This window comes from Gallus gallus, chromosome 7, assembly GCF_016699485.2.
Source record: "Gallus gallus isolate bGalGal1 chromosome 7, bGalGal1.mat.broiler.GRCg7b, whole genome shotgun sequence".
In the NCBI taxonomy this organism is placed as follows: domain Eukaryota; kingdom Metazoa; phylum Chordata; class Aves; order Galliformes; family Phasianidae; genus Gallus; species Gallus gallus.
This window is the reverse complement of record NC_052538.1, coordinates 10689693-10710369: the sequence shown is the minus strand read 5'-3', so window position 1 is coordinate 10710369 and position 20677 is coordinate 10689693. Positions and strand designations below refer to the sequence as shown.

The 20677-nt window shown below is 42.5% G+C and overlaps 1 protein-coding gene across 15 annotated transcripts in view; it reads right to left on the bottom strand.

The window, feature by feature from the left end:
* Positions 1-20677, bottom strand: part of SPATS2L (spermatogenesis associated serine rich 2 like) — a 128941-nt gene that overhangs the window by 75211 nt on the left and 33053 nt on the right. For 4 of the 15 annotated variants that reach the window (XM_046943574.1, XM_040703412.2, XM_046943573.1 and 1 more), the window contains exons 1-2: positions 1015-1113; positions 103-204 (exon numbers count right to left, since the gene is read on the bottom strand). The exons of 3 other annotated variants lie outside the window; for them this stretch is intronic. The gene's annotated coding sequence lies outside the window, so the exon portion shown is untranslated. Of the gene's footprint in view, positions 1-102; positions 205-476; positions 1114-1422; positions 1564-20677 lie in introns of those variants that run through there. 8 more of the 15 variants (XM_040703416.2, XM_040703415.2, XM_046943578.1 and 5 more) reach the window with 4 other exon arrangements.

Here is a 20677-nt window from a genome sequence, read left to right as displayed (position 1 = left end):
TTATGAAGTTTTTAAGTTTAGTCTCCTTGAATAACTGCATTTTGAAGAAAAGGGAGAAAGATGCTTTGCAACATATGCAGGGAATTAAAATCAAAAAGTTACCAGAAAAGAATTCCCACGAGAAAGACCACAGTTCCCTCCATGCACAAAAAGCTCTGCACGTTTCCAAGCTAGAATCAACCAAACCGATCCAGGGAACGCGGCCTGGAACGAAACAGAAGGATTTCCTGCGGCACCTCTCAGCCCTCCCAGGGAAAGCAGCCTGGTAGTGATTCACACCGCAGGGTGGTGGGGCAGAGGGTGGGGAAGAGGCGTACGCCGCTCGCTCACAGCTCAGCAAAGGCAGCGCCGCACTGTGCCAGAGGGTAACGCACAGCCAGCCCTCCTGCTACCGGCGAGCCGCGCACCTAACGCCCGCATTGTGCGGGCACGGCAAGGGAGACGCCAGATGTTAAAGAACAAACGGCAGCTATCACCTCAGGGCAGCGATCGCGGCGCACACAAGTAAAACCCTTCAGCGTTTGTGCAGGGACGGCAGCGAGGGCGCAGCGACCTCCGTACCTCCGTCCCTCCGTCGCCGCGTCAGCCCCGGCCGCGGCGCTCCCAGCTCGTGCGGAAGCGTAAAGCAGCGCCACAGGAACGAACGCAGCGCTGCCTCAGCGCGTTCGGCAGCCAAGGCAGACGGGGCTGCGGGCTGCGGCCGGCAGGAGCCGGCACCGCGCTGCCGGGCGCGGTTAATCATTGACGGCCGGGGCCGCCGCCGAACGGCCCGGAACGGCGCGGCTCCGCCGACGCCCGCCGGGGCCGCGGGAGGGCGGACTGCTGCGGGCAAAGCGGGGCCGGGCCGAGCCCCGCCGCGTCCCCGTGCAGACGGCCAGGCGACCCCGGAGTACCCGCCTCCCCGGCCCGGCCGCGAGAGACTCCGGGCGGACCTCCTCAGCGCCGCTCCCGGGTCCCGCCGCGCCGCGCCGCGCCCCGCGCGGGTGCCGAGCGGAGAACGGGACGCCGCCTTACCTCGCTGCGGCCGGGCCGTGCCGGAGAGCGGGAGCGCGGGAGGCAGGAAGGCTACGGGTGGCGCGGCCGCTCGTCGGGATACGCCTCGCGCCCCTCCCCGCACGCGCGCGCCGCCCCGGGCCCGCCCCGGTAACGGCCACCGCCCCCGGCAACCGCCGCGCCGCGTTCCCCGGCCCGCGGGCGCGCGAGCGGCGGGAGGACGGGCGGTGCTGCGGCGTTCTCGCCGCCCGCGCTCGCCCCTGAGGCACCGCACGTGCGCTCCCGGCACGGCGGGCAGCGCCGGCCCCGCTGCGAAGAGCTCGAGCGCTTCTCGCCGAGCAGAGCGCAGCGCGCGACGTAAATCAGTGCCGGCGCGTGGCTCTTCTACCCGCCAGCGCTCCTGGAGAGCGGCGGGACGTGAGAGCTCACCTCAACGTTTCCAGTTATCGACGGTTTAAAAACACTGCCTGAGAGCTCCAAAGAAAACGCGCCGTCTGGGCTGTTAGCACAAAGGTGAAGCAGCAATACATTACGATCCCCTCACGGCCTAACACCGGAACGCGCAGATACAACTGCACGCTACGGGAACTACGCAACTGAACTACGGGAAATCACAACAAATTTCCTGTAAACAACGCAATCTGGATTTACTATCAGCACCGGTGTCCCACATGGCCATTGGCAGTACCCTTAACCCACGCACATGCCGGATCTCATTCGCGCAGGAGTTAAGCTGGGCAGTCTCAGCATTTCTCCCCAGAGCCCTCAGCTCCCTCTTGCTGCCTGTGGCGAGTGGGCTCCCCGGGCCGTAACACAGCCCTGCTTCCCTCCCTGCCCTCAGCAGAACGGCCCTGTGGTGCTTCCCAACACAGCTGGCAGGCAGCACCAGGCCCTCGCTGCTTTCAGCCAACCACCCCAGACCTCAGGGCTGAAATGCCGCAGGGTGGGATCTCCCTCCCGGCTCTGGGTGCCCAACAGACCACCCTCGGCCCCTCTGCCCTACTCAGCTGCAAAGGGTTCTCCCACCTTCTTCAGAAAGCTGGGTGCAAAGCAGATGCTCAGCGCTATGGTGCAGCCGACAAGCTCGGAATTTACATTCCTTTGGGAGTCACGTCTTCTAAAGTATTCGGATCTTTGGTAAATGTTGGTTTGTTTTAAACAGCATCATTTTGAACCTCCAGGCTTGCATTTGCACTCCGAGAGCGCTCCTGCTCGTACTGCTGACACCTATCTACTCCCCGAGCTGCATGAATTTTGCCTGGGAGTTCTGGAAACGATTCTGAAGTTCAAGAGAGCAGAGCGTTATGTTCATAAATCAAGGATGCTGCCGAACTTCCTGCACGGGAGAACAGATGTGAACTATGGGCCTGAAACTCATCTAAAGGAACGCAGTGGAAACACACAGGATGGAAGGCTCTGAGGGCTTTACAAATGGCATTTGGATGGGGGAGAGCAGGGAGAAAGAGAATGTGGGAAAAAGAAGAGTGAAAAAGGATCCTGCTGTTTAGCTCATGCATAAACTGTGTGTGCTCAGCCAAAGGTCACTCCTTTTATTTTCTCATTAATTTCAGTGACGGTGAATGGTATATGAAGAATGACCTAAAAATGAGAACTGCCAGGCATAGCTCAGGTTTTTTTTTTGCGACGATGCGGAGGAAAACCTGTGTGGCAACTTCGTTCTGTATCTTTACAGAGATACACTCCTCTAGATAAAAAGTAGTGACCAAAAGGAAGTTAATTCTTTGAGATGAACCACGTGTTTATTTAGGAAAGTTAAATAAAACTTCAGTCATCTACTTCTTACGTATTTGCCAGTAAAGGCTTTATACCCTCTGTGCACTGAAATTGCTTAATTCCTACTTTTCTTTTTGTAATCCATGAAATAGTGTATTTGTTTTGAGGGTGAGCACTGGGGTACTGAACTCAAGTGAGGGAAAAAAGAAAAGGATAAAGAAGGAAGAAGACCTTTGGGAGGCCCACAGGTGTCCAAAAGCTGGCACAAGGAAACTGCCCCTATGGGCAACCTTGGAGAAACCATTGGGAGAGAGTGGAACGGGCAGCCGGTGGTGCTTTATAATGAATGCATATTCAAATGCCCTGTGCTGGTTCCAGCGGCTCTGCAGCAGACAAAACAGCCCCACCGTGTGCCAAACACGAGGCAGTCGGAGAAGGTTCTGCTGCCTCTGCATAAACGCATTTGAGGAGGAGGAGACACGCGGGAGATGCAACAGACGCCGGGACAGGAGGGGCGAGAGCAAGAAAAGCACTGAGGGAAACAAACATGAACTGACCGTGGTCTCCCACACTGCCCACTGCCTCACCAGAGGGACCAAGGAGTCACATGCTGTGGGGGAACAGGGAGCAGGACGGGCAGAGGAGAGGTGCCTGGAAGTGGTCCTACAAGGGAGCATGTGTTTGTTTTTTCAGTACTAGAATCAGTAATTTAAAGTTTTTGATTGGGACTAAATTAAATCAGTTGAAATTCCCGTGGCACACAACCATTCCTGGCTTGCAACAGGGAGAAACTGATTCAACACAGAAATTTGCAAACAAACCGGTGCAGTCACAGTGGTCTGGCAAAGGATCTAAGGGTGAAGATAGGGAAAACAGCAAATTACGTTGCTGTGTTGTAAGACAGTTGCTAATCTGGGGTATAAAAGTAACATGGATCTTTTAAGCCCGGAGAAGGGCTGATAATAACATTTTATCCTGGCATTTGTTAACTGCAGTGAAAAACTGCAACGTAAGCGGAAAAAGAAGTTCAAAGAGAGGCAGCAGAAGCGATGAACAGAGATATGTCTTCAGGAGATAGATGTTTACATGCTTGGCTTAGGAGAGCGCTGCCAAGCTGCAAAAAGGCAGAAGGTCCTTTCAAGGACCTGTGTGGATCATAAGGAGTGTTACATGGACTAACAACATGGAAAGAGAAAGAAGATTTATGACAGCTACATAAAACTGACAGTCAGTCAGAAAGGACCGCAGACTATAGAGGCTGCTTTTCTACATGGTATCAGCAGGTAGTTTATAGTCAACATTCAGAAGGAAAAAAAAGAAAAAAAAAAAAAAAAAAAAGGATATATATAAGTAGAAAAGCTCCTGCATTTGGGTGTGTGAAAGGAAAAAAAGAAAGAAAAAATGTTTTTGGCTCCCAAATTCATGGGTCAAATTTAGAAAGGGTAATTCGCAAGCCGCAGTTAGTGGCTATTCATTTACTCCGACAAGGCCTGAATTTGATTAAATGGTTATGAGCACATAGGCTGTATGCTATGGAAACAAAAATCTGTTTTGCAGTGAGGTTATTTATATCACAGATAATTAAAACTGCTGCTCTGAGATCTCGCGTTTGTATGAAAATGCAACGTCCTCAAACGAGAGTGACAGCCAAAGAACAATGTCTAAGGAAGTTTTTTCCTTTTTCTTCCAAAGATTGGGAAACAAGTCTGTTAAAATCTTCACAGAAATGTGGAGGTGAAAAAAGAACCCAACACAACCAGAAACAATGCCGCCGTATCTCGTGGTGTTGGGTGTTTCAGAGTGAGCGTACTTGAGTGGGGTGGTAAACACTTAAGAATGACTGAAGTTCAAAAACAAACAAAAAGAAGCCTTGAGCTCACTCTGGTATTAAATGGGAAAGAAGTGAGGCAAGGCTTGGCAAAAATCAGCATAATAGTAGCCTTATTGTTGGATCTGAAAGCTTCATTTTCCAACAGTGTCCCTTTTCTGAGAAGCTGCAGAACCACTCTGAAAGTGCTTTCTATAGAGATGATAAATCTGTGGTGGAGATTTATGCACATTCAGATTAAGTCAGGAAATCAGTCATGAAAAGGATAATTAAACAGAGAAGGACAAAAACCTAGAAGAAAAATTACCAGAAGCCCCCAAACAAACACAGCTAACAATGCACCACGATGCATCAGGTCCTGGGATTCTGACTCTGACTTTGGCACCTATTGCTTGAGCAATGCACGGGGCAGGCAACCTCAGCTTGTTCCTGACTGCGGTTCCCAAGGCTCCAGAGAGAGGCACTCTGCACAGCAGCAATTCAGAGCTGGAGCAGTGTGTGAACAGACCATGCTCAGTATCTTTGGTCATTCTTTCCTTTTCTGCACTAGATCTTAATCCATCGTAAAGGTGAAAGGCGTAAGAACAGAAGGTGTTCCACAGCTGTATATGGAACTGTTTGAGACCACAGTCTCATACTGTGCTCATATGCTAGATGAGAGCTCTTGGATGTTACAGTCTCCATTTTAGAGCAAACAGCTCAGTCTGCCCAGGCGCAAATCACTGAGGTGCTGCGAGAGAGCTGGCTGTTCTGACACAGAGGTGAATTTTCTCCTTTCAGCTTTACAAGATGTGCAGCAGACTCAGAGCGTTAATGGTAAAGCAAACATGTTGACTGAAGGAAATTTAGTAAAAAAAGCCCTTCTGTTTTGCATCTCTGCAATTCCAAAACATGCAAACTCAGGACCGTGTCACAGCCCACTGAGCAAACCACTCTGGCTTTGAACACATGGTATATAAATGCTGCAGTTCTGTGAAAACCTCTAATTTGTGTACCGTGACTTTTGTATTGATGAATTTATTTATTAAATCCTGTCCTACTTCTCTAAAGTGGATTCAGTCCTGGAGTCTGATTGGCCTCATGTGGGAGCTCAGGACAGAAGAAACTAACATGGACTGAAAAGACAAGGGGAAACAAGGTTTGATCAGTGGACAACAATATACATAAGCACAATGATCACAACAGAAAATATCAGCAGTGTGATCCAGAAATGACCAAGGTCACTTAAGATTTAATTCAGAATGATGCCAAGCACACATTGAGGAGGCTCAAGTGAAGCTCAACACAGTAGAACACAAATTCCTCAAAAGCAAAAGGAAAGCATCCATGACTCTGAGCACTATGTAAGAGCAATGCTACTTAACTGCACACACACACATGACAAACAGCAGAACTTTGGGGTCATTCCTTGTGCAAGAGCCCTACTTCATGTAACAGGGTTCAGACAACATCTCTGTAGTCGTGTCCCGCAAACCTAGAAGGTAATGCACGTCCTCTATTTATGACACATCTCACTGTACAAGAATATAATTTTTATTAATTAAAATGCTCAGGCTGACTTCAAAATTTTAGGAGAAAGACATTGTCATTATACTCCAGACTATTTCTCCCTGAAGGAGTAAGCTCAGACAGACATACACACTACATCAGCACTTTGTTGTCATTACTGCTGCAGAGAGAGCGAAGCGAAGACAATTTTGTTCTGCCCCATCCTTTCATCTGCCAGCAGAACTGCCAGTCAGCTTCCAAAGTCACAGTCTTATTAGATACCAATGTTTGAGGCCAAATTTTGTATTGTGTCGTGCAAGCTGAATCTGATATTAAATTTAATGAAAAGGAAAGGCAGAAAAACACACAGTTATTTTGTAAGGCTACTTGAACATTAAGATTATGTTATCAGCAGTACAACACACATCAAAAGAATCAAACAAGATTCAGAACAAGCATTTTCTGAAGCAAAATGTGGCTATAACAAAGCAAAGATGTCTCTCCTGGGGTAAGTCAGCCCCAAAGAAAAATCAAGTTGGTTGGAGGAAAAAGGAGTAATTGTGAGGGGAGAGAAAAGGGGCTCCTTGCCCCATCCACGACCCCTCCAACCCCCAATTGGAAGGTTTAGTGAGCATCATGAAAGATCTGGATGGTTTTTTTTTTCCATTCATGCAGGTGAAGGCCTTCAATGAAACAGTTACTTGAATGATCTGATCCCTCTTGAACAACTTGTCATGTCTCCTGAATATACCCTACTGAGTTCACCACACCACAGCAAAGCACTTTGCTGTGTTACAAACACTAGATAAGCCGTGTTTTGTCTACAGCAAAGTAAGAGTTAATTACCCAGCAGAAACAGAGGGAGACAGAGGAAGGAGAGCCAGGAGGAAACAGAAGGAAGCTGCAAGCTATGTTAATCAATTCCCAGCTTTAAATACATCACTTGAAGTGAAACAGATTTTTTGTATTAAAATACACTGCTTTTCAGTATGCATCAGTGCTCATGGTTGCAAAAATGGCTACACTTGAAGTCTAAACTACATATTCAGTATTGGAAAAAGCAAACAGCAGAAGAAGTATGTGCAGTCCCCCAGTATTCCCACACCCCTATGCTGCACTCAACACTTACTGACTGCAGCAGCAATAAGCGTTCCAGTAACAGCCAACATTGTTTTGTAGACACATTTCAGAAAGTTTATCTTGATCTCTACCAACGATGGGTCCCGTGGTACAACTTCACAGCTGACGAGTCTGAATTAACTATGGAAAAAAGTAACGTACTGTTCTTGTGACCCTCACTTGTCAACAAGATCTTCGAGAGCCACAGAAGAGAATATTCCATTGTGAACGAATAAATGCCAGGGCTGTCAAGCTGAGTTTCAAAGGACTCTCCTTTCTTCTGCCTCCTGCATCTTATGGAATTAGACTAAAAATACCTAGCAGAAGCACAAATAACCAGAAAGCAAGCTTGCATAAATTCCATATGAGGGACACCTGAGGAAGTTCGGCAACTATGCAGATCTAACTCACCACGTCTAATACTCTGTTAAAAAACAGAAATAAAAGAAGAGAGGGCGTTTCTAACTGACCTCTCAAAATGATGAGTGATGCCCATAGAAACAACGAAAGTACTTCAGTGAACTTTTCTGCTGTGTAAATCTTGCCTCAGTATTTAAAGGGTTCACCCTTGCTGCTTACAAGATCTCCAGAACACTGTAAATGTGTTAAATCTGTGTCAGAATTGCCAAAGCTTTATCTTCCAAATGATAAATAAGAGGTGTCTGTGTACCATACATTACCAAATGATGAAGAGGACCTCACAAAATGCCTGCTGTGCACTTGTGTTTCTGTAAGCAACAGCTATAAATTATGGAATGCAAACATGACTTAGTGTGATATGAAGCCTTAGGTTCCTGAAGTACTGAACTGTAATGTCACAGGCTAGGAAGCAGTTGTTAATTTTAACCCAATTATATAATGAAATAAGTGTTGGTTTTTTTTTCTTTTTTTTTCCAAGAACAAAATCCCAAACTGCAAAGGCAATGAAAAAAAGTCAGGCTTATACGTATTTACTCAAAAATAGATTTATGAAGAGATAAAAAAAAAACAGAGTTAGAATAAAATCTAAGGTAGGACTTCAAGGCACAGTAAAATGCAGTCCTGATGTTGTTCCAGGGATACCAACAACAGGCTACAATCGCCTTATCAAAGTGTTGTGATTAACAAGATAGAAAGCTGCATAGTGGTAAAGTAAGATGAAATGCTAGCAGTTTGCCATAGTATGGGTTCAGGAAGATATCATTTGTCATGCTCAGCATTGCTATTGCAAAGCTGCTCTGAGATCAAAATCCTGATTGTAATCCATCAAACCCATAACCACAGTGAGTCGAATGGCTGAGCAATTGTGATGACACAGCTGGCTGCTGCTAGGAATTAATACGTGAAGCTGCTATCAGTGTGTACACATCTCTAGATGAAGGGAAAAGCAGCATGACTGCTTCTAATAACAGTAGCACAGGAATGACATCAAAAGAGATATTAAAAGCAAACCCAATTTTGTCACACTGATTTTTGAAGGAGATATATTTGGGCTTTCTGTTCACAGGTTAAGCAACAGGTGTATGGGGCCCTGAACATCTCTTCAACTGGTATGGGCAGAAGGATGAAGTCCTGCTCCCAGCCTATACTGAGCAATGTGACTTCCCATCGCTGTTCCAGCCATTTCTTTGGCAGGAACCAGCCACCAGCAGCTATAGCCATGAGGTGATATTCAGGCCACTGCTATTGGGACTACTGCTAGCACTGTGGCTCCATCTCACCTATGAGATGTGATGCCTAAGAACTACCCAGAACTGTCTGAGCAAAAGCATCTGGCACTTTTACTTGCACTCACCAAACTCTGAACAAACCCTGCTTAGCTGAGCCCTAGCAGCTCACTTCAGAGAAGCCTTCAATATGACAGAAATCCAAAACCAGTATTCCCAATTCTCTGGTTTCTGCTTCCTCTTCCCTTTATTATCTTGATCCTTCATCTCCACTCCATGAGATTCTTACTCTTATTTCTTCTTCCCTATCTGTATGGGAACTGCTGAATCACAGCCTGAACCTCTGATTGACCACCAGAGGCAAGCCCTGAGTCAGCCACAGGGGCACAGGTGAATGCAATTTCACCTGAGTGACCGGAAGGCTCCAGACTCCACCCCTCCTAGACCCCATTTAAGGGCTGACTCCCAAGGAGTAAGGATCTCTATCTGGAGATTGCTTCTCTTGGAGCCCTTCTGTGAGCCCGGGACATGGGTAAGCTCTTTATTTCATTACTCCTTTGTAATGTGATAATCTCTCTGGTCCAATACCTGTATACCTGTTTGCCATACCCCATCTAAATATAGTAGCTCTTCATCCTTTTTGTCTCTCTCCTACAGCTCCGGCTGCCTTTAATGGATCCTGCAGGAAATCAGGCCTAGTTGCCATTCTAATCAACTACAGCGACTTACGCTTTTAATTAGTCCTTTAATATTGCTCCTGTTTGCATAGACAGTGCATTCTAAAGAGCTCTTCCTAAGTGCCATCATGGTTTCAACTTGAGAGGAAAAACCACGGTATTCTAACAAGTGAAAACATAAGCAATTTATGATAAGCCATTATGATTTTATTTTCTCCAGCTGCAGCAGCAGATGTGTTAGTATATTTTTCCAACCAAAAAAGTACCATGTGATTCTTTTTTTTTTTTATTCCATCAGGAGTAAAGGTCCAATGAGTCCCCTGCTTGGACACAGCCTCTATGGGATCCTCACCATAATGTAAATTGCTGAATCTGAGTAAGCCCTCTCCAAAACCACAGTGGGCCTCTGACTGCCTTGCAAGCAAAGATTTAACGTGTTAATTGAGCAAATTACACTCACTTCAATAGCCCCTTTGTGTTCAAGAAGAGCTCTGGTAGTTTAGAGCACAACATAAGTGGTAAGTATTACTGGGTCACATTTTGAGGTTCAGGATCAGTTGTTACTTAATGTTTATTCAGGCAAACTTCCACTGAAGTAGAGCACTGAATTTAAAAAATAAGTACAAACCTCCAAATTTCATCTGTTATTAATCATTTAATGTATCGATTAAACATAACATTCTCTGGTATTGTTTTACCCCTAGCTGATTAAATATCATTCCAAATAAAAGACATTCAACTCTCACTTAAGGGGTGTGATTTATTGCCAGCCAACCTGCTCATCTGTAGTGAGTTTGTGAGGGTTCTTGGAACTATTTTTCATTACAATTACTGGCAGTTCTTGACTGTATTTAACAATAATTACAGTGATCACTCCAGAAATGAACTCTGAAAAAAACACATTTGCTAATAATGTTAACAGTGCATATACCAGCAGTGTTGGTAAGATGTCACTGAGATCCTTTTCCATCATACCAGACACAGTAATGCCAATTAAATGTATTCACAAGTGGCTCAGAGCAGTGGGAGATTTCTTTGTACTGATGAGCAGTTCCTTTACTATTTCGTATCTCCTACATAATTTGTTTTATTAATGTATTTATTTCCTACTTGTTATTCAGAATAGATGAGCTCAGAGACAAGCAAGGCACTAAAATTTTGAACCTATCTAGAACACTTCGTCCCATGAAAATAATACAGATAAACCCATAGGCCAATGGGCCTATGCCAAATGGGCACCCAAATGGGTGAAATGCCACCAGGATTTCACTCCGTGCAACAGGCAGTTTGCCACACCAGGAGTAAAGGTGCAGTTTTCAGCCTTGCGGATTACAGAAGTTATTCGCTTGGTAACAGAAAGCATGATATATACTCATTTGTGGAATATAAAGATGAAAAGAGTCAACTCCTGTCATCTGAGGAAGTGATATTTCAGCCAGAAGAGAGCACCTGAAGGTTTTAACAATGTTGATGTCGCATTAAGTTCTCGGTGTTCACAAAAGCCTTCTTACCAAACAGCATATTAAGGAGAAACACCAAGCTAGACTTTGCAGACCTTACTCATTCTACTTCTGCAGACTTCAGAAGAACTTTAACAAGGTTTTATGCAGGCTTTTCAGCCTAAGGTAAATAAATCATACAGGGAAAAATTATTCTGTCCAATCCTGGGAGAGGAAACAACCCAGCTCAGATCAAATCTATCTCCTTGAAGGCAACTGACTTCAATAGGGGAGAATTTTGTCCCCAGTTGCTGAACACGCCAAGTACTTAGTAATCAGTGGAAACTTATCTGTTGCATTGTTTGTTGGAATGCAAGTTTGAGGAACAAGAAGTCTGGGATCCAGGACTCCCTGCACACAGGAAAATATACGTTTTTAAAACCACCAGTGAAACAAGTCATAAAAATTATTGTCTTGAACATGATAGGAGTGAAGGGAAGAAACCCATTTTAATCTTCTATATAAATCCAAAATATGTACACACACAAAATAAAAAGGGGGAAAAAAAAGAAATTATGACTACTACGTATCCAAAATTTAGGGAAAGAGCTGAATGTGTGAGGTTTGGCTTTCCTAACATAATATTTCCTAACACTTTGCAATACATATATAAAATACGGTATTTTTCCATGTTTTCTCTCCTCTAAAATGCAACCTCAACATAGCAGGTGTTCTAACGCACTTCTGCTATTTGGGCACTCAGAATGCTCCTTAGAAGGGACAGTATGCTGAACAGTACTCTGCAAACAGTCCAACTTAACAAGTCAGATGATGTAAATCAAATACAGAGCAGCTTTCAGCAAGATCAGTTACCCAGAGATTTCAATGAAAGCAACATGTATCGGTATGAAGTTCTTTCCATTTACCAGATCCTTCTCCAGACAATCTTTTGTTTTGCTGTAACAAAAGCTGGCACGTTTGTTATTTGCACAAACAAGAGAATTTCCTGTTCGTTGCATAGAAACTGAGACACGGAATCACATATGTGACCATCAGCTTTGCTTGTCCAAAGCACTGGGAAACACATCAGAGTAACTTAGCACATCCTAAACAGGCTCAGCACTGTCTACCTCAAAATTTATGATATATGCAAAATCAAAACCGGGGGACTGCCTCCATGCCATAACATCTTCCAAAAATAATTTGCTTATTTTTGACTTTGGTTCTCAGTACCACCACAGTGGATAAAAATACTATTTTAGGAGAATCAGAAACAGTATCTTCACTTGATCTTACACTGCCAGGCACTGGAAAATGAAGAAAAATACGATATACTGCAAAAGTCAAAGTAAATTGTGAAAGAATACAAACATACTCATTCCAGGAAAAGCTCAGCTGAACACCTACAGAAGACACACAGAAGTATCCCTAAGCTAAGCATCCAAACAATTAGAAAAAGAAATGGGGAAATGAGAAAAACAGAAGTTGTATCCTGTTACTGTTCGAATAATAACGGTTAAATATCAGCTACCTGTGAGAGCAAAAACCAACTGGGATAAGTTTGCCTATAGCGTAGCATTACAAGTGAGGTTTGCACAAGAAGAGAACAGAGGCCTCAGAGGGATGGGAGGCAGAATGGGCTCAGAACGGATCTGCTCTATCCCAGCAGGTGCCTGCCCAGCACCTCTGAGGGAAGTTCCTCAGCCTCTCTGAATATCCCAGCTTTTTGAAGCTGGGATAATTAGAAGATCTTTTCTCATCCCAAACTTCCATTTTTCTTCCTGCAACTTAAGCTAATTTCACCACATCTGGTAGACAAGGACAATTTATCACTGTTCTCCTTAGAACTATTTTAATATTTATCTTCACTCAGCTTTTTTTTTTTTTTCCCAGAGTAAAATGTCTCCTTCTCCCCACTCATCTCATAAGCAGCACTTTCTTTGCTTTCATTATTATCTCAGCTTCTGCAGGCTCAAGCTCTTTGTAAAGTTCTCACAAAAACTCTTGACCTGCTTTATACTTGAATACCCAAAGGAGAACATATACAAAGAGCTCCACAACATTAATTACATGGAAAAAATATATTTTACAGTGCAATATATTTACATTAACTTGTCAGTCAACAGCCTCATTGTTGCCAGAAGATTCATGATCTCTCCACAATTGTTTTCCTGTCCCACAGTACTTTTCCAACTGGATTTGGGTAAGAACTTTAGGAAGACCTTAGGTCTATTCTGTAACGGACCTTCCATACTTAAGACTGTGCACTAAAGATCACGCACAGGATCAATAGCAGTTTTGAATTCTAAACATTTAAAAGCGACTGGAACGTTTCATTTTCTCATAAAGGTGATGAAATTTGGAACAAATATTTCTCCTCAGAGAGAAGTCTAGAGCGTAGCTCAAAAAAATCACAGGTGCCAAGGAAAGGAAAACATTAAGAATTGCCTTTTGGCAAATCCATTGAGTACAGTGAAGGTTAAAGGTGCAAGCTGTAAGACTAACTTCAATTCATGTAAAACGGAACATAAATCTTTTAAACCTAAAACTATGAAAAGAAAGTGAAAGGCAGAAAATCTTCAGGGGAGTTTGTAACTGACCCGAGAAAAAGGAATGATCCTTTTCTCCAAGAGCAATGAAGACATCTGAATCTGGCAAGGAGAACCTGGCAAAGCAGTAGGTATGGAATCATGTAAGTCAGTGCAAGGCTGGGGCTGTTCCCACAGGAAAATAAGGGTTACAGAGACTCCTTGCTATTGTGAATTAGAGAGTGAAATTGGTATCCAGTTGCTCAAAACAGTAACCTGAAACAAATGCTGTGCAAAGATGACCACGGATGTTGGCTATTTTAATAAAGACACTGAGAAACCAAAGAAATTAAGAGGGTTCCAGCCATGAAGTAACAACGGCAAAGGCAAAAGTTGCTCACAAGCACCTCAAGATAAACTTGAAGGATATGCAAACCACACAATGAAATGAAATCTAGAGCTAGATATTATACATGCAAACCTGATTAAAAAGACACACCTTGTCTGGTAGCAAACTCGAATGGTGATGCAGAATAGCCACAGAACATTATAACAATGACTTTGACTTTTTAGTCCAGTATGAGCATATTCTCCATGCCTCTAAGTCCATTACCTGACTAGAGATGGGTTGAAGTCTGACTTAAAAGAGATCATTTGTAGATGCTGGACAGATAAGCAACCATAATGGACAAAGATTTAAGAGACATTTGGAGACTGAAAAAACCTAAGGGAAGTACAAACAACGTTTCTTACTGGCCTTAAATGAATAGCTTTGAAGCAGCTGAGAAGAGCTACCACATACATCAAGAGGGAGGCAAGCCAGACTGTGCAAAATAGATTCTGTGCTTTTTCTCCTTAGTACTTGGCTCTAATTGAGTTTACCTGACCTTTAAAAAAAAAAATTAAAAAAATCAAACCACAGTGTTTCCATTTACTCCAATGACACTTGCAACTACTCTAGGCAGATGGGAACCTCTGTCTCGTTTTTTCTTCGCCCATTTACAAAAATCCCTTAACATTCAATTACTTGGTAGTTCACTTCCTACTTTAACTACACACACACCTATTATAAAAGCCTAGAATATAAATCAACAAAAAACATTCTCAAGTGGTGCATCTAGTTCTACACATTCTCTTTAAAAGAAATAAACATATCACTCATGTAGAATTATGACAATTCACAAATTCAGAAAGACTAATAAAATACCTCACCAACTACGCTCACATCATTGACATGCAATCAATAAAGTTCTTTATAATGACCCAGTTCAAGCAATAACACTTAGAACCACGATAACAATATTCCACAGTTGAGAGCCATCAGGGATGCTTTATTTTGTGCTGAGAAGGAGGAAATACAGTGTTCATACATCAAACACATGAATATTTGACAACGGAAAGGGGAAGAAAGGAAGACAATGTGGAAGATTTAAAGAAGAGAGGGATATGCATTAAGCATTAAAAAAAAATCCTTTAAATGGTATGAGACTGAAAATTGCGTTTCACAATTTTCCTGTATATGTACACATGGCCTGCTCCAAAAATAATACCTCCAATTTTATTATGTCGGCCCATGATATCAGAGGAGGATGTTGGTGGTATGGCTGTAGAGGCTGAACCTTCCCACTGATATTCCATTCAATTATGTTGCCATGCAACAGAAGGCAGCAGAGGGGCAGTCTGACAAAAAGGCATCTGATGTGGAAGTGAAGATGAAGCAAAGGTGTGGAATTCAATTCCTCCATTTGGAAAAAATGACACCCATCATCAATGATATTCATTGACACTTGCTGAACATTTATGACTCCAAACAGTGGATGTGAGCACAGTGAGGCAGTGGGTGGTGCGTTTCAGCAGTGGCAACAGCGGGTCGCTGCCACTAGTGCAGATTTTTGCAAGCACAGTATGCAAGCTCCTGTACATCACCGGCAAAAATGCAGAGCTAGTGGCAGTGACTGCGTTGAGAAAGAGAGTTTTGTAGATGAAAACTTGCTCTATCAAATAGTGTCATTGTGCTCTTTGTAAGCTGCTGGGGGTTCCACGGAAATAAATAGGAAGCACTACTTTTGGAGTATATATGTATTACTCTTGAAGAAATCCAAGTGAAAAGAATCTATACCTTAGATTTTATTCCAGCAAATGCCTTCAGACTGCTAATATAGGTCACATAGTCTTGGCCCCATGGGCCAGCCTAAAGCTGTGTGCTAATGCAGTAAATGGAGGCTGTTGTTTAGTTCTGCAGCACATTACAATCTGAATGTGGAAATGTGCTCACTAAATTGTCAACTCCTGAAAGCAGAAACCAACTTCTGCCATTTCCAGTATATTAGCTAGCAGTCATTTTTACTGGAGACCTGATACATACATGACACTTTTTCTCATATCCTGCAGGTATGGGATTCAGGACTGTAAATCCTAATCTTAAAAAGCTTACATAACAGTTCTAATGACTTCTAAATCTCATTAATCTCTGGGACTTAAACTGATAGAACTCAATGCTAAAGGACACTACGTAGTATACAGAAGCATACTTACTTTCATAGCTGAAAACGTATGTTTGTCTCATTTATAGTTCTGTTTTTAGTTTAAATAAAAAGTTCAATATCCAAATATAATAAGATTTAAAATTCCAGTAGCATGCAGAATTTCTTGGAATAAGGAAAAATTCTGATATTACTTCAAGCTCTGTCCAGAGCAATAGGAAAGTGTTTGCATTTGCAACCCAGCCATGCTTTCTTCTGGCACACTGAATTTCAATCTCATTTCCAGGGAAGTTAAACTGCAGAGCTGAGCAGACTGTGCACATCCTGGTCTTATCCCAATTTACCATTTTCAATACATTATTTCTGCAAAATGGCAAAATTAAATATACAAGCAAAATCTAATCTATCTATTCCTCAAACATAATTTTAATGCAAAAGAATTTCTCACTGAATTAGTGACTATCTTCTAAGCAATCTAACGGGCACAGGTTAGACATAATATCTTAGACATAAGATATAGACATAATAATAGACATAATTTGCATATCTGTGCAAAATACAATAGAGCTTCTGACTCGATATTGATGTACTTTCCAGGGAAACAAGGTTTGCATCGTTTGTGATATCCAACAGAGTTGGCACAATACCACCCATTTATAACACAGTGGTGGAGTTTTCACTATTTTCCTTTACTTTCAAAGGCTCCTCTCACCTGACTTGACTTGCAAAGTTATATTTTGAATACATTGAACTGAGAACAGATCCAATTAGGAGAGGATGCAGTACTGGGTAGGCATTGGTCTGCCCCTGGGAGGGGGTGAGTAATTTCCCTTGCCTCACTTTTTAATCCTCCTCACTTACTGAGCTGTTTTTATCTCAAACCAAATTTTCTTGAATTTCTTCTTCCTATTTTCACCACCCATTGCACTAAGGTTAAAGGAACAGAGTGAATGAGCAGCTGTGTGGGTGATCGGCCATCAGCTGGGTGAACAAACCAGTATTTGTGCTTGTTTTTCCATTATATCCCACGAAAGGGTAAAGGCAAGAGATTTAACTACATCTTCTCTCAGAGATCCTCTTTTAGTTCTTATTATCAATTCATGAAGTCTGGTATTGTTCAAGCTGATTTTTTCTTCCCCTTGTTTAGAAGTTAGAGCATAATTGCTTGCATTATGCCTCTTGTGACAGTATGAGCTGATTAGCTTGTAAAGCTCTGATTAGTTTGAGGTTATCTTAGTGGAAGGCTATGAATTAAAGAGGAGTATTCAGACACGCCTAGAGAGGTACTTAGGACACGAACCAAAGGAATTTTATATATTAAAAAACATTATTCAAAATGACTTTATTTCATAATTGCAATCTACTGCAGATAGAACACAACACTATGAATGATAATGGAAATCATCTCCTAGCCAAACAACTCGCATCATTTCATAGCCAGAACATTCTTCTATTTTGCGGTACAGTAACCTACTTTTCACAAAGGGTCACTCCTGCATGCTCCTTCTTCTAGTGATGGATTCACTACTTACATGGCTGATGGGAGAACACTGTCACGTCTGTAAACATCTCAGCAGAACTGCTTACCAGTGGATTGCTTTACAGCACGCACATCCTGCCTGTCGACACAGATCAAACTCAGAACAGAAAAGTTTTGCATTTTATAGCTGACTGCTCTGCTCACTGAACCACTGGTGCTCTCGGGCCAGGGCACAATGGGTGGGCTAACTGCAGCTCAGTGGGATATTTTCTACAAGTCCTGTTGGATAATGAGATTTTGAAACAGAAAACATAGTTGTAACAAATGTTTTTAGTTCCTTTTCAGCGAAGTTAATACTCTATTGCAGTACTTCAGTTTGTAATTGTGGCTTGTTTTGACGGTTGCAATATGGCATGTAATGTGCAGGTGAGAAAAGAGCACTAAATTACTTTCAGATCGACATCACTAAGTCCCTCAAGATTACTTATAAGTGATCAAAGTGACTAAAAAATAAATAACTTTTAAAAATTAGTAGTTCGAAGTACAGCTTGGGAAAGAGAAACTAAAGCATGCTTTGAAAGTTCTCAGTGAAAAACTTCTAGGAAGGAATCAACTTTGGAAAAAGTTGGAGGACTCTTCACCTGGCTGAGGTTTGCTGTTGAAAGACCTAGTATCACTGCCAGTGCATTACAGCAAAGAGCTCTGAACCCCATTCAAAAAGATTCAGGGCTGCTTATACAGACAAAGCTCCCTTTGATGGCAGAATCAGGAGTATGTTGACTGCAGAATAAACAATTCTTTGCTCAGTGTTTCTCAGTTTCCTAGAAACTCCCACTTAAGATAATAGACTCAGATTCACTGCTCATAACAGCGTAAGACACTTGGTATTTCTTGTAGTATTGCATGTTACTTCACGTTAATGAGAAATGACTTAACACCCTGCCTAATCCTGGCAGAACAGGAATACACGGTACCTGAATGATGCTCTACCATATGATTCCCACAGCATGGGTTGAAATGATTCATAGTACAGCATCAAGGCAGAAAAACCAACGGGGAAGAAGGGAGAGCTCACTGGGAAAAGTCTCTCCTCAGTAAGCCGAATGATCTCCTATTACTATTCTTGAAATGAGTAAAAGCTGATGTCAGAGCAAGATCCAAACGGCTGTGCAAAACATCAGACTGTACCTCCAGTGTACCACCAGGCAGATCCAACAGTGTGACAAGGTATTTTGTCTGCATGGAAAAGCATGTAGGAAACCACATGATGTCTAATGGCACAAACCAGTCAGGAGAATGAACAACACTGAACTTAAGGAGTTGCACCGACTTAGAGAGTCCAGCTTTGTTGCCTTGAAAGTTAAGCACCATTTTTTCTTTTCGGATGGCCTGACAGAAACCACCCAGTCACAAAATTCAGTTCTCAAGATCTTCTTTCATAGAAATACCCGAAAATGAACATCAGAATCTACTGCTACGTGTCCACTTCAGCAGAGGCCTATTTCTTCCTGGTTGAACAAATCCTTTTACCGAATTGTGATCCAACCATTTTTTAATGAGTCTACTCCCCTTCATAAATTGACTTACATGCTTTTGCTATTAGTATTAAGAGGATACAATATCCCAAGCGTCAGCTTGTGCAAAAGAATGTAGTCCCACTGACTGTTTCAGAATGTGGTGGATTTACAGCAGCTGAACAACTCGCTGTCCTCCAGCAGAACTGTTGCAAAGGTCACAGCCACACGTATCCAGTACGGCATCAAACAGCGCTTGCACTTCTATTTTAAGCTGTATTCCTCATAGCTGCTAAATTCACACTAATTCATGTTGCATTGTGTAGCACAGACTACTATGAAACCGGTGCCAATGAGCACACACACGGCGTAACCTTGGTTACGTTACTACTAAATCTGACTTTGAACTGGGCCTAAGATCAGTTGCAAACTGAAGTTGAAAAACATGTCATGAGACAGCTGGTTTACATTTACAGAAATCCGATTTTAGTCGTCTTTTCCAACTATAGCTCACAATGTGAAATAGGAACAGTACACTTCTGAACTGCTCTCCATCCACTATTTATTATTTTTCATCAACATTATCTTCTCTAAATTTAACAGCCGGTAAATTATCTTCAGAACTGCCTTACTTTCTAAACGTGAATGGCACTTCTCCTATAGAAAATATTTACTTATTTCTAATGACAATATAGCATTACGGATTTAGAATTTAATGCATAATCTTCCTCCCTCCCCCATATGAGCAATCCAATGAGATCAGTTTTCAGCTCTGCTGGAAAAATCTACTACTCCACGAGAAACTCGGAACAAAAAATCAGAGTGCTGATCCTTTATAAATTTAAGTTGCTTAATTTGGGGTCTGATACTAATCATGATTTTGAATTCAGTGGACTCTGGATGACCACTTTGTTTAGTCTTCTACTGACTTAAAGTTATTCTCTATTTCACATGAAACCTTTGCCACTAACTACATCCAAGCAGAAACAAATGGATTGCTTTTGCAGCATTACATTGCATAGAGATGTGAAAGAGATTTTATAGAGTAACGCAATCACATGATAACCATTCGGGCATAATAAGTCAGCCTCTCTGTCAGCACAATTAGCCCCGTTTCAAAGCAGAAATTCCTTCTATTTTCTTATAAGCTCAAATGGATTGCCTGCTAAATGCTTTCCGTTTTTACTTCCCTAAATGGAAAAAAAATTTTCTTGCTATACTGAGTGACATAATATTCACAGCAGAGTGAGTGAACTGCTTTGTTTTTTATCATATTTTTTTCAAAGAAAAGTCCTTAGTTTAAAATCCTCCTTGAAATAACTTAAAAAACACCAAAAGGACACTTCTGCCAAGCACAGCATCTGGAAGAGAACAAAAGTTTTGGGAATGGAGAAAGAAAGTTTGAGGCGTGATGGTCCTAATTTTTCAGTGAATTCCCTTATGGCCAGAGAGGTAGCCAACAGCTCTGAAGGAGCCTCAATCTATTTTACCTCATCACAAGGGATTCTGTGATGGACAAATTAAAATAAACACTCAAGAGAAAAGTACAGTATATAAATCAGGAGAAGGACAAAAACACGTATCTTACAGAGCCCTACAGCACAGAGCAGTGGAAGCAGCTACGATGGAAAGTATTATCCATGGAATTCAATACCTCAGGCCTTGGTATGCTAAAGGGCTCTTTGTCCTTCAGCAAGTTTTGAGGGTTATCTGAAGAATACATTATTCTCTGGTATTTTTAAGAATCC